Consider the following 13497-nt stretch of genomic DNA (forward strand, 5'->3'; position numbering starts at 1 on the left):
GGTCGCCCTCTCTGACGACGAAGAAGTCGCCTCCCGCCAGGTCACCTTGAGCTCCATCCCCGACGACGTCCGAGCCAAGCTTACCAGCATCCGATCCCTTCTTCAAGGAGACATCGGCCGATTGGTAGAAGATGCCTCACCGATTCGGCAGCTCTTCGGTGACGTCAGCGGACGAGTGCCAGAAGAAGCGGAGGAAGCCTTGGAGCCGGCCGCATTCATTGAGTCGATGAGGATCCCGGTTTTTAGAGCCCTTCGTCACATGGACGATCGCGCCAAGTTGGCCAAGACTCGCGAAGAAGAGGATGCGTATAAACGTCAGGCCCAAGAGGTGCACCAACGCATTCACTTTCTGGAGGACTCCCGCTCAGGGATCGTTGGCGAGATAGATCGCCTCAAACGCCGAAGGGCAGAGCTCGCCAAGGAGATGGAGCAGGTGACCAAGGCAATAAGTGCTGAAGAGAAAAGGCTCCAAGAGCTCCCCTCTGTCATCGCCGATCTAAAACAGGAGAGGCAGCATTTGGCCCATGAAGCCCTGAAGCTCCACCGTAGCGCGTCAGAAGTCCCCGGATCGGCGGATGATGACCAACGGGTCTTGGACTCTGCTGATCAGATCTGGCGTCGAGCGATTGCGGCTATCGATGCCCTTCTGGTTAATCTGTAAAAGTACTGACTATTTTGTACGAACCTTTAATGACTGCTTTGACCATCCTTCGTGACGCCTCTTTTATTTATTGCCTTTCTCACTTTCGACGGGACGCACCTTTACCAAATACCTACGCCTCTTTTCTTTATAAATGCCGGCCTAGACCCTCCTTCCAAGAGTACTAGTTTGGCTCGGTTTTCTCAACCCGTTCTCATCGACGCGACCTTCAGTTATGTCTTCCTCATCTTCCTCTTCCTCTGTCAACCAGGTGAAAGTCTGGCCTCAATCTTTCTTCTCTATTTAACTCCTTTGAAGGGGATCGTCTTTTAAATCGTTCTTTTCTTCAGCCACGGCGTCTTAGCCCCAAACTTGAACGCGCCATCGAGCTCATGCATTCTGATGAGCCGCTGTCGTCAGAAGACAAGGATTTAATCAGGGCCCATCGTGATGAACTTCAAGAACATGTCCCTGCTGACATCCGTCGGATCTGGGACTTTCTGGATGGCAACGCCCGCCGGCGACCTCAAGCCGACCGAAGTCATCCGCTTCCTCCACGAGTCGCCCTTGAAGATGCGGCGGCAGGAACTTCGCACCCGGCCATGGACCGGAGCCACCCTCTCCCCCGTCAAGTCGAAGCGGAGGCTTCGATGAAAGAGACAGAAGAAGAGTACATCCGTCGTATGATAGAGTTAGGTCGGGCTGAGAGGGAGCGTAAGAAAAAGAATGGTGAGGCTTCAATGAAAGAGATGGACGAAGAGTACAACCATCTTATGATAGAATTAGGTCGTGCTGAGAGAGAGCGTAAGAAGAAGAATGGTTAATTATTATTTTTTGTTCTAAGGGCGACTTGTACCTTGTCGGCCGTGTAACCCACCATCCGTACCGAATGAATACATCGGCCGATTTGGACGATTGTATGTTTTTTCTAGACGAATCGTTTTGTATCGGCTGTGTACTGTTGTTTTGTGGTCAATCCTTTATGCTCCGACCCATATACTAGGGTAGTATCTTTTCAGGTACCTTCTGTTCAGAGCCCTAGTAAACTCTTCTCCCTCGATTGTTTCTAAAATATAAGCATTTCCTGGAGCACATCTGCTGATTTTATACGGCCCTTCCCATGTAGGGGACCATTTTCCGAATTTAGGATCTTTCGACCCAATCGGCAACACTAACTTCCAAACCAGGTCCCCAGGGGAGAATTGTTTGACTTTGACCTTCTTATCGTACCACCTGGCTACTTTCTTCTTGTTTTCCTCAATGCTTATCAAACCTCTCAACCGCTGGCCAGCCAAGTCATCAAGTTCCCTTTTCATGAGTGACGAGTAGTCATCGGCCGTTAACTGGTCCTGGAGCGAAATGAGCCTCGATCCCGCCCTTGATTCCCACGGTAGTACTGCATTGTGATCGTACACCAACTGATAAGGGGATAACTTGGTGGCTCCAACCATGCTGTATGTGTAGCGGAACCACCTCGGATTAGCTTGATTAAGCAGGGTTAAGCCGCCTAACATGCGACACCACTGCCTAAACCGAGTTAACACGAAGTGCCGTCGGATTTCGTCCGATTTAACCACTTAAACAGGATCGAGTTCAGCAAACCCACGCGAAGGTGAGCGGTTACAGAGAATACAACAAGTCCACTGAGTTAACCAGTCTTACTCAATTAGTTCGGCCATAAAAATTAACACCAGAGTTTTATAACAAAAGAACAACAGAGAAACACTAGCGGAAGACTTCGTCGGGGTCGGACGTCCGGGCGAGGCCAGCCAGAACATTACTGAGTCCTCTCCTCGCCGTCCGAGGAGGGGTCCCACTCGACCGTCCAGCCTGGCGGGAGCTGGGGCGGCCAAGCACCAACAAGGGAGGGGTCGGGAACGGCAACTTCACCTGAAAAACAGGAGCCACAACAAGGCTGAGCTACTAAGCTCAACAAGACTTAACCGGGGAGGAGCCAACTACTCTTCCAACTAGACATGCAAGGCTTCTTGGCTGAGGGGTCTGTTTTGCCAAAGCGCTAAGTAACCTATTTTCCAGTTTTAGCTCCGGTTCTAGATTTACTTACCAGTCTAGGTTGTGCAACCTATTCTAAGCAAACATCGAGCCAAACAAGTGTGTAGATAGAAACAACAACATTGCCATCATCAGATTCCTCATTTACTCAGGGTGACATAGCGATCAAGTAATCTCAAACTGTGAGAGGCAGACGAATCGATTCGAGTTCTTTAACCATGCATGGTGAACCTAGCCCCACGACATCCGCGCACCCGGAGGTCGCTTCCTGTGTCGGCCTTCCCCATCGATCCCCTAACCCGTGTCGGGCCCATTTCCTTTGGTGCAAGGTTCCACAGACCCGGCCTCTGCCGTCCTGTGACCACGCTTTGCCACCACGTGCGACAACCAGCAGGGGAAACTTCGTTCCAAGAACAATGGGGCGACCGCTCACGTTTAGGTTCAATCAGGTACTAGGCTTCCTCATCCCATACTAAGTATGAGGCTAGTACTTTCAAACACTTGATCACGAACACCACCACTGTCGGGCCTTAGCAAGTTTTCATAGACAGACGGGGCAACCATCCAACCACCAAAGAGTTACCAAACCCTGCCCCGTCCATCGTCCTTATAGTTATAACAGGAGAGTAACACATGCAACTCCTACAACTCGCGAGTGACAGGAGATCACTCGGCTTTTACCGTCTCCTATTTAAGCAATGCAGCTATTCGGTCCAACAGCTAGTGCTCATATCAAGGGTTACTAAGTCATGCATCTAGGGTTTCACACAACTCCTAAACGTAAATGCACAACATGCTATTCGGAAGGCATGTGCAAGTTTGGCAAAACACGTAGGATTTTCATGCAACCGGGGCTTGCCTGCAAACAAAGAGGGCGGAAACTGCTCGACTTCGGGGGCGGCTTCGACTTTAGCGGGCAGAAACTCGGCTACAGCTTCTTCTTCGGGCGCCGGGTGCAGCTCGTAGAAGCCGTCAGCGAGATGCAGTTCTACACGAATGCAATGCAAGGGTTAGCTTAAACGTTTTGATTTGACAGCAACACTGGCTCTCCTGAGCCCAGAAACTTGCGACAAAGAGCAGGAGGTGGAGGCTGTTTGAGAGAGCTGATGATGATCAACAGGTAAGGATAGGAAGGAGACTAGTGGTCTGATCCTTGAACTAGAGGATGTGATAACTGGAATCCTCAGACGTAGGAGCTGAAGGGTTCCCATGTTTTACACTTACACCCTCAAGTTGAAGAAAAAGATCACAGCCAGACCCTCGGGCGAGGCGGACAAGGGTCGGCGAACAGACAGGGTCGGACGAGACGAAATTGGGGTCGGGCGGTTAGAAGGGGTCGGGCGAAGCGGACTTAGGGTCGGCACTCACCTTCTTCCTGAAAGGAAAGCTTGGGGTCGGGAAGAGGCAGACTTGGGCGCGGAACTAAAGCTTTGAGCAGGGACTAAGGCCGGCTATGCTCCTGCGGCGGTGCTTCTTGCGGATCGCAAGAGAGCTCTTGCGCAGCACAAGGGAGCACGCTGCTGGTGACTTGGATGAACTGAGAAGGAACTGGGAGAAGAACTCCTCAAGACTGGGAGGATGGCGCTAGGAGCTTGAGCAGGGAGCTAGAGGAAACTAAGGGCAACAAAGACGGAGGGAACTCCGGCGACGGGGCATTCCTTTTATAGCTGCTGGTGCAGAGGAACAGAAACATCGCGGAGAGAGAGAGGGAAGGAAGCGGCACGAAGGCCGGGGAGAAGCAATGGAGTGCTCTGCCGTGGTGGCGATTGAGCAAACCGGGCGGTGCAACAGAACTCCGGGGGTGACGCCAGCGATCATTGCGCTACTCCGTCAGGGCGGCGTAGGCGCGGGTAGACCGGTGGTTGAGATTTTGCGGAAAGCGGGCGTCGTCGTGCGGGAGAGGTGATAGAAGCGACCGGTTAAACGGCGCTAGGATCGAGGGCGCACAGGTGGGAGAACAAGCGGACGCGGCGCGGGGGAGAGCGCGGAACAACAGATTGTCGGGCGGCGTCTGACAGAGCGGGGAAAGGAACTGTCGCGGCCGCGGTCGGGGTTGGCGGTGGGGGAATCGTCGTGTAGCGACGACCGGGCGGTGCAACTGTTGCTGGAAAGGACGGAAAAGACGGGCGACATCGGTCTCCGGGGCCGAGATCTGGTATCGTGATGATGGGCGCGGGGAGCGAGGCTCTGCAGAAAGGGGTGCAGAGGGCTTCCGCTGCTATTGGGGAAAAGGGCGCGGGAACCCACTTGGTCGCTTGCCAGAGACAAAACTGAGCGGTGGCGTCGGAGAAGACGAGCCACGCGGCAGGAAAGCTCTGAGGCGGCCATGCAACTCGAGTGCGGCTGATGCGGGGGACCTGGAAAAAGATCTCACGGGTCCACCGGGGAAAAGATCGGACGGGTGAGGAAGATTAGCAGGATCCGACAGAGGGCTGAACTCGCCAGGGTCGGGAAAAGGAACGAAGCGGTAGTGGTCGGATCTCAGGGGTCGGAACTGGCGGAAGACTGAGCACTTAGGTGCGGTCAACAGAGCAACTGACTGAGGTTAAGGGCTGAGATCAAGCCTAACTGGGAAAGGTTAGGGGTCGGTCGTTACAGTATGCCCATAGGGCTTCAGTTAGACATAGATGCCATTTTTTTGGCTGCTCCTCTATCTTCCTTTTGATTAACTTAATTATCCCTTTGTTGGAGGATTCGGCCTGGCCGTTAGCTTGGGCGTAATATGGAGAGGAGTTTAACAATTTGATCCCCATATCGACCGTGAATTCTTCGAATTCCCCTGATATGAACATTGTTCCCTGATCGGTTGTAATAGTCTGGGGAATGCCGAATCGGTAGACGATATGGTCCCTTACGAAGTCGGCCATGGTAGCCGATGTCACGGCTCTTAACGGAATTGTTTCCACCCATTTGGTAAAGTAATCGGTAGCCACCAGAATAAATTTGTGCCCTTTGCTAGATGGAGGGTAAATTTGGCCTATAAGGTCTATCCCCCATCCTTTGAACGGCCAAGGTTTGATAATGGGGTTCATGGCCGATGCGGGCGCACGTTGGACATTCCCGAATTTCTGACAATCCTGGCATCCCTTATAATATTTAAAGAAATCTTCGAGGATCGTTGGCCAGTAATACCCATTATTTCTGATAATCCATTTCATCTTATGGGCCGATTGATGGGCTCCACACACCCCTTCATGGATTTCTCCTATTAGAGTCTTAGCCTCCTCTGTTCCCAGACATTTGAGTAGGACGCCGTCAATTGTTCGGTAGAACAACTCATCCTCAAGCAGTACATATTTAGTAACATGGAAACGCACCCGTCGATCCACTTTCTTAGACGGATCTTTCAAGTAGTTGGCAATTTCTTTTCGCCAGTCATCGGCCGCAAGTTCCAGAGCCATAGCGCCTAGAATTGGCCGATATCCAGATGCGTGCTGGGCGAGTTTGTTGGCATCCTCGTTGTGATCTCTTGGGATGTGCTCGATTACTGCCGATTTAAATTCTTTTAAGAGCTGCAGGCAATCCTCGTAATAAATTCTTAATACATCGTCCTTGTATTCGGACCTCCCCGTTAATTGATCCACAATAAGCATGGAATCTCCAAAGACTTCAACAGAATCGGCCTTGACTTCTCTTAGTAGTTGTAAACCCTTCAATATAGCTCGGTACTCTGCTTGATTGTTAGTGGCGGTGGCTTCTATTGGCAGAGAAAAATCATAACTTGCCCCCCAAGGCGATATGAGGACAATGCTGATTCCTGATCCGACCCCACATGACGATCCATCAAAGTATAAAGTCCAAGGCGCTGGTTCTACGAAGGTAGTCTTTGGTCCGCAGTGTTGGGCGACGAAATCGGCCATGACCTGTCCCTTGACGGCTTTCGCCGATTCATACCGTAGGTCAAATTCTGACAAGGCTAAAATCTATTTGCCGATTCGTCCCTTCAAGATCGGCAGTGACAGCATGTATTTTACTACGTCGTCTTTGCATACGACCACACATTCCGCCGACAGTAGATAGTGCCTGAGTTTGGTGCATGAGAAGTAAAGACATAGGCACAACCGCTCCAGTGGAGGATATCTTGTTTCAGCATCCAGAAGTCTTCTACTGACATAATAAATCACTCGTTCCTTTCCTTCGAACTCCTGGACTAGAGCAGACCCGATAGCCTTTTCATCGGCTGATAAGTATAATTTAAACAGCTTACCAGTTTGAGGAGGGACCAATACTGGTGGTGAGACCAAGTACTGCTTGATATCTTCCAGTGCCTTGCGTTGCTCCTCCCCCCATATGAACTCCTGGTCGGGCTTCAATTTTAATAGTGGTGTGAAAGCCTGGATCCGCCCAGATAGTTTAGATATGAATCTTCTGATGAAATTCACCTTGCCGATCAAAGACTGCAATTCAGTTTTATTCTGCGGGGCCACGACTTTGTTAATAGCCGCTATGGTCTTCCGATTGATTTCTATTCCCCGCTCGTGCACCATGAGTCCTAAGAACTGTCCGGCGGACACGCCGAAAGCACATTTATTCGGATTCATCTTCAGCCCGTGTTTCTTAGTGCATTCCAGCACTTTTCGCAAATCGGCCAGATGCTCCTCGTGTCTTTTGGACTTGATCACGACGTCGTTGATGTAGATTTCTACCAGAATGCTGATGAGTTTGTGAAATATGTAGTTCATGGCTCTCTGATACGTGGCGCCATCGTTTTTCAAGCCAAAAGTCATCACCACCCATTCGAATAAACCAAGGTGACCCGGGCATCTGAAGGCCGTTTTGGGTATGTCCTCTTTGGCCATAAGTATTTGATTGTACTCAGCGTTTCCGTCCATGAAGCTAATAATCTTGTGTCCCGCGGCAGCGTCTATTAGCACATCGGCCGTTGGCATGGGGTACCCGTCCATCGGTGTGGCCTGATTAAGATTCCTGAAATCAACGCACACGCGTAGCTTTCCGTTCTTCTTGTACACCGGTACAATGTTGGAGATCCACTCGGCATAATGGCATTGCTGAATAAATTTTGCTTCGATTAGCCGAGTTATTTCGGCTTTTATGTTTGGTAGAATTTTAGGATTGCACCGCCGTGTCGGCTGTTGATACGGCCGATATCCTGGTTTTATAGGTAGCCGATGTTCAACAATAGAACGGTCTAATCCAGGCATCTCATGATACTCCCAAGCAAAACAATCTTTAGATTCTCTTAACAAATTTGTCAGTTTACATTTGTATTCCGGGTCTAAATTTGCACTAATATAAGTCAGCCTTGATTTAGTGCCATCGCCTAAGTCTATCATCTCTAATGAATCGGCCGACGTGAACCCGTGCCCTAGCTTCCCATCTTCTCGGGCGAACTGATCCATTTAATCTGAGTCCTCGGAGCCGACTGCTCGGATCGGCTGTAGGCCAAAATCGGACACCTTCAGGAAGTCGGTATCCCATACTCTACCGGATATGCACTTGACGGTTTCGCAGCTCCACTGCTGCGTGTCGGCTGCCGCGATGCTGTACGCGGAATCGGCATTGACCACCTCGATGCTGTCGCCGACCCATTGTACAAGACATTGATGCATTGTCGATGGGATGCAGCAATTTGCGTGTATCCAGTCTCGGCCGAGTAGCATGTTGTAGGATCCCTTGCCATTCATAATAAAGAAGGTAGTGGGAAGGGTCTTACTGCCGATGGTGAGGTCGACGCAGAGGGCGCCGCGAGCGGGAGACACGTTGCCCTCGAAGTCTTTGAGCATCATGTCTGTCTTGGTCAAGTCATCATCGCTTTTCCCAAGCTTCCGGAGCACGGCATATGGCATGATGTTGACCGCGGCTCCTCCGTCTACCATCAATCTGGTGAGGGGTCGGCCGTTGACATGCCCTTTAAGGAACAACGCTTTCAGATGTTGACGTTTGTCGTCTTCGGGCTTCTCGAATGTGGCTATCATTGGCTCCAAAGCCAATTGTGCCATTTGTTCTTCTATCGCCGACACATCCTGTCGGTCGGCAGGAGTCATAAATTCCATCGGCAGTATGAAAACCATGCCGATGTCGGCTGCCGATTCATCACTCGCCGATTCGTCGCCCCCTCTATCGTTTCTTTTGGGGCGCTATACCCGAGGCCTGCCTTCCCTCTTGTCCGTCGTGCTCTGTTGTTCCCCCTCCTGCTGCTCCCACTGGCGGAGACGTTGGATCCTTCATTTTTGAGATTTGGTCAATCCATCAGGACACCACCTCGGGTTTATTGGTTTGGTTCTTGGCCTGGCGCGTTCCCACTCCGGCTCGCGTCCTAAAGGGTTTTCGTCTGTCACCCGGGCGTCGGCCATCTCTTCAAGCTGACTGTGAACGTTGGCCCTATTTTCTGATCGGTCACGTTGATCAAACCTGCCCCCCGGCCTGTCACGGCGTCTGTCTTCTGACTGGTCATATCGGTCACTTCTGCCCCCCAGCCGATCACGCACGGGAGGGCGCCGGTCGTCTTGGTCGCGCCAGTTCCTGCTGATCGGTTCTGGCCTTCCGTCTCTGGAGCGAGACCTGTTGAACGGCCGATTGTTACGATACAGGCCGTTGCATTCTGGGCAATTATTGGCTGAAGGTAGCCTGAGGTTGCTTTCCCAACAGTGGATGAAGAACGGGCACCTCCAGTGATCTTCGTGTCGCCGCATCGCTTCTTCCCGGGATCTTGAGCGTTCATGTTGACGCTGATATTTTTGCAGCAGGAACTGGGAAGTATGCGTGGTTCACCTGATTCGCCATCGTCGTCCTCCATCCGCCGCTTCCCCTTGACGTCTTCAGGCGTCGCTTGATTTCTAGGGTCTACGGCACCACTCTTTTTAGCCGATTCGGACGTTAGCACCTTTGTTTGGAGCGAGTTCTTTCCTGTGTCAACCATGTTGGTGGGGAAGGGGTGCTGGTCGATCTTCATCGGCTTGGCTGATTTTGTTGGCACTTCAAATTTAAGTCTGCCCTGCTCAATGGCCGACTGTATCTGCTGCCGGAAGATTTTGCACTCATTAGTGTCATGGGATGTAGCGTTGTGCCACTTGCAATATTTCATCTTCTTTAGTTGTTCGGCAGAAGGTATTGTATGATATGGCGAGAGCTTGATCTGTCCTTCCTGGAGGAGAAGGTCAAAGATTTTATCGGCCTTCGTCGTGTCAAAGCCGAATGTTTTTGGCTCTTTCTTGCCGAACGGGCATGATATTGGCTTCTTTCCCTTGACCCACTCCGCAAGACCGACCTCAGCATCTTCTCCGGCTTCAACCTCTTCCAGGAACGCAACCTTCTTTTGGAAGTTCCTCTGTGGATCGAAAGAATGTACCTCTTGTCCAGACAATTGGTGGACGATCTGGCTTAAGCTCTCAAACTCCTGTGGGGCGTACCTCTCTTTGATGTGGGGAAGGAGACCTTGAAAGGCTATATCAGCCAGCTGTGCGTCGTTTAGAGCCAAAGAGTAGCATTTGTTCCTGATTTCCCGAAACCTCTGTACATATGAGGATATCGGCTCGTCGCTTCTCTGCTTGAGGCTGGTCAAATCGGACAGCTTCATCTCATGCACCCCGGCGTAGAAGTATTTATGAAACTGTCTTTCCAAATCGGCCCATGTAATAATCGAGTTCGGCGGTAATGTCGTGAACCACTGGAAGGCCGACCCAGACAGAGATGACGAGAATAGCAGCACCCGTAGAGCGTCTTGCGCTGCTGCCTCCCCACATTGGATGATGAACCTGTTAACGTGTTCCACGGTTGAGGTGTCATCCATCCCCGAGAACTTGGTGAAGTCAGGAACTTTATACCGATGGGGAAACGGCAGTAGGTCATACGTAGACGGGTATGGTGTCCTATAAGTGTAAGTCTGTACCTTCGGCTTCAAGCCGAATTGTTCCTGAATCACTTCTGCTATACGTGCCGACCAGTCCGGCTGTTGCTGGTAAACTGTTGGCTGAGGGACTGGCACATGCTGGTATATCGGAGGTGGAATGGCCTGATGCTGAGTGAAAGTAGGTGGCATCTGAGTGAAAGCCAGCTGTGTATTCAGGGTCGGCTGTTTGAATGAGCCACTCGCTTCATCGTATAGTACGAGCTCTGCTGCTTTACTCATCTCCGGTGCGACAGGCTGGTACGGCGGCATGGTTGGTCGAGTGGCTGCCTGGAAAGATGCCTGGAATTGGGGACTTCCCTGACCGGCCGATTGATCCTGAACGGCCGTAGCTGATGGTGCCCCCCAAGGCGCTGGGCTAACTGGAGGGAACGGCGCAGAGGACAGCTGGATGGGGTGTGGCTGAAGGTGTTGTGTACCATTATACCCCATAGGATTTGACGATGAGGGAGCGCCTGAACCCCCAACGGGAAATTGGATCGGCTGAGAAGCTGAATAACCCTTGTTTGGTGGAATCAGCTGAGTATATGCCAGTCCCTTGTATCCTTGAGATGCTCCGCTAGCCATGGAGCTAATGACGGCATTGTACACCGTATTTGCAAGCACCGGGGATTGATCAATGAAGGCGTGATAAACGGACTGTTGGACCATCTCGGCCATCCTGTCCGAGTCCTCGGTGATTGTGATATGGCGGGGAGTTGGAAACGGAGACTTTTTGATAGTCTCCCCGCTTCTGGTGCGACTGAAGGACTGCCGGCAAACCTTCCGATATTGTGCCGTCTGCTTTTCTAGTTCTTCCTTCTGGTCATCCCTGAGATCTGCCTCTGTCACTTCGATGATGTTATCTTCGGAGACCTCAGCTGCTTTCGACATGGTGGCGGTTGTATTGGTCCCACTGGGCGTGCCAAAAGTGTGTTGGCGCTAGAAATCGGTCAATCGATTCCCCAGCGTCTGACACACGACCTGGGAGAATCTGCTTAACTCCTGTTCGAGTGATTGCCCTGGTGCGATTCACGCGGCGTGCCAGCCAATCTGACCTGTTGATTGGCAAGGAAGAATACGTGTCAGATCCAAAAGTCACGATCGGCTAAATTTCCGATCTCGAGGGAGCTTATCAGCGAATCGGCCGATTTCCCGTAATAAAGAAATCGGCTATGAAGCAGCCAACTATTCAGGCAGCGTGAACGGTGACTAGTTTGAAATAATCGGTACAACGCTACAGTAGCAACACTAGGAACAGATCTAATCGGCTATCCGTAGAATAAGCAAAGTAAATAGCAAAATATGAGAAAAGCCAAAACTGCCAATTCCTAGCTGGATAACTGGTGATAAAACTAGAAAAACAGGTAAAACCTACAATTCTAGTAAATATCGATAACTAGTGAATAAATCTAAATGAAACAACAGCGATGCGCCCGAAGTTAAAGCTTAGGATTTACTCGGTAAACGGAACTTACAAGATCGGCCGGAGGTCAAGTTGATGCAGCCCTGCCAACCCGTACGAACTCGTGAAAAAGAAGAAAGTATTTGGCGAAGTCGCCTGCTTGAAAGGAAGTACGAGGAAATAGTAATTGGTTGTATTGAGTAGTTGATGATTACAAATCTACAAAGGTAGCTATTTATAGCCCCGTACAGACGACTCCTTATCTGACTAGAACTCTATCCCTAATTCAAATAGAAAACGAATATTTACAAGTACGATTCGTACTAGGTTGGTTACTATACGCCTCACGGGCTGATTTCCTCTTCATCCTTCTGCTCCCTTCCAAGCCCATACCGGCCCAATTATTCCAACCTCCTAATCGGCCGATTCCTCATCGGCAAAGGGTAACCGATCGGGAACCTGGCGTGTCCGATCCAAACCCCAAGGGTTAAGCGAGGTAGAAGTCCTAAAGATCCTTCGGCCGATCCTGTACTGTAGCACCGGCCGATCTTGGACTGTAGCGCCAACCAACCGATCTCTAACTGTAGCACCATTCGGTCGATTTCCAACTGTCACCCCCGCATTCTACTGTACCTTCCCATTTCCTCTTCTCCTGGTGCCGATTTTACTTGTGACAAAATCTGGCGTCAACAAGAGGCAACAATACTTTTTCTGCCGATTCCTTGCTTTCATTCTTTCATGCCACAGAACTTTTTCATCACTGCCCTTTCTTCTCCGTGCAGGTCGATAGCCAAGTGCCTCCAACGCGCAGTCAGAGTGGCAGGCTGATAGAGACCCATCATCCGTACACGCCATACCCTCTCATTGGCTATCATGCCCTACCAATGGAAGGTATAGCCACCGGCCGATTGAAGCACAAGTCCAAAATGTCTACCACAAAGAAAATGAGCCGCAGGGTATGAGCTCGTACTAAATCGGCGACAACTCGGACAGCCGACCAATCTGCAGCAACATCGGCCGAGCCCTCAGCCACACCAATCCAAGTTGATGTCCTGCCGACAATTCAGGACATTGATCCCCTGGTGGCATCAGAAGCTGGGTCGGTGGTTGCATCTCTCCTGGTGGAGGTCATACAGGTAGTCTTAGGGCCTATTTGGGAGCACTTCACTTCACCAAAAATCACTCCACTCTACCAACTCCAAAAAAATCGCATCCAAACGCGTTCGGCTCCAGCAAATCCGGCTCCAGAAAAAACGTGGAGCAGGGGGTAGATCCACGTTTTTGGTGGAGTACCTCAAGGGGTGCTCCAAAAACCTTGAATACAGACCTCGTCGTGGAGTTTGTAGTTATTTACCCACCATGCCATCCGTTACACAGTACCCCTTCGTTTCCAGTCAAAAGAAAAGCAGACCCATCCGCCTCATCTGTACTCATCTCCTGCGCCCCAAATTCGTCCGCCGACCGCGATATTCTGGGCGGCGCAGACCCATCCGGCGAGATGGACGCGGACGGAGGCGATTTTTTGGGCGGCGCGGCGAGGGAGACGGCCGCCGGCCTGGGCGCCGCGCCGACGGAGTCCCCCGCTGGCCTGGC

Source organism: Setaria italica, chromosome IV (assembly GCF_000263155.2).
Source record: "Setaria italica strain Yugu1 chromosome IV, Setaria_italica_v2.0, whole genome shotgun sequence".
Taxonomy (NCBI): domain Eukaryota; kingdom Viridiplantae; phylum Streptophyta; class Magnoliopsida; order Poales; family Poaceae; genus Setaria; species Setaria italica.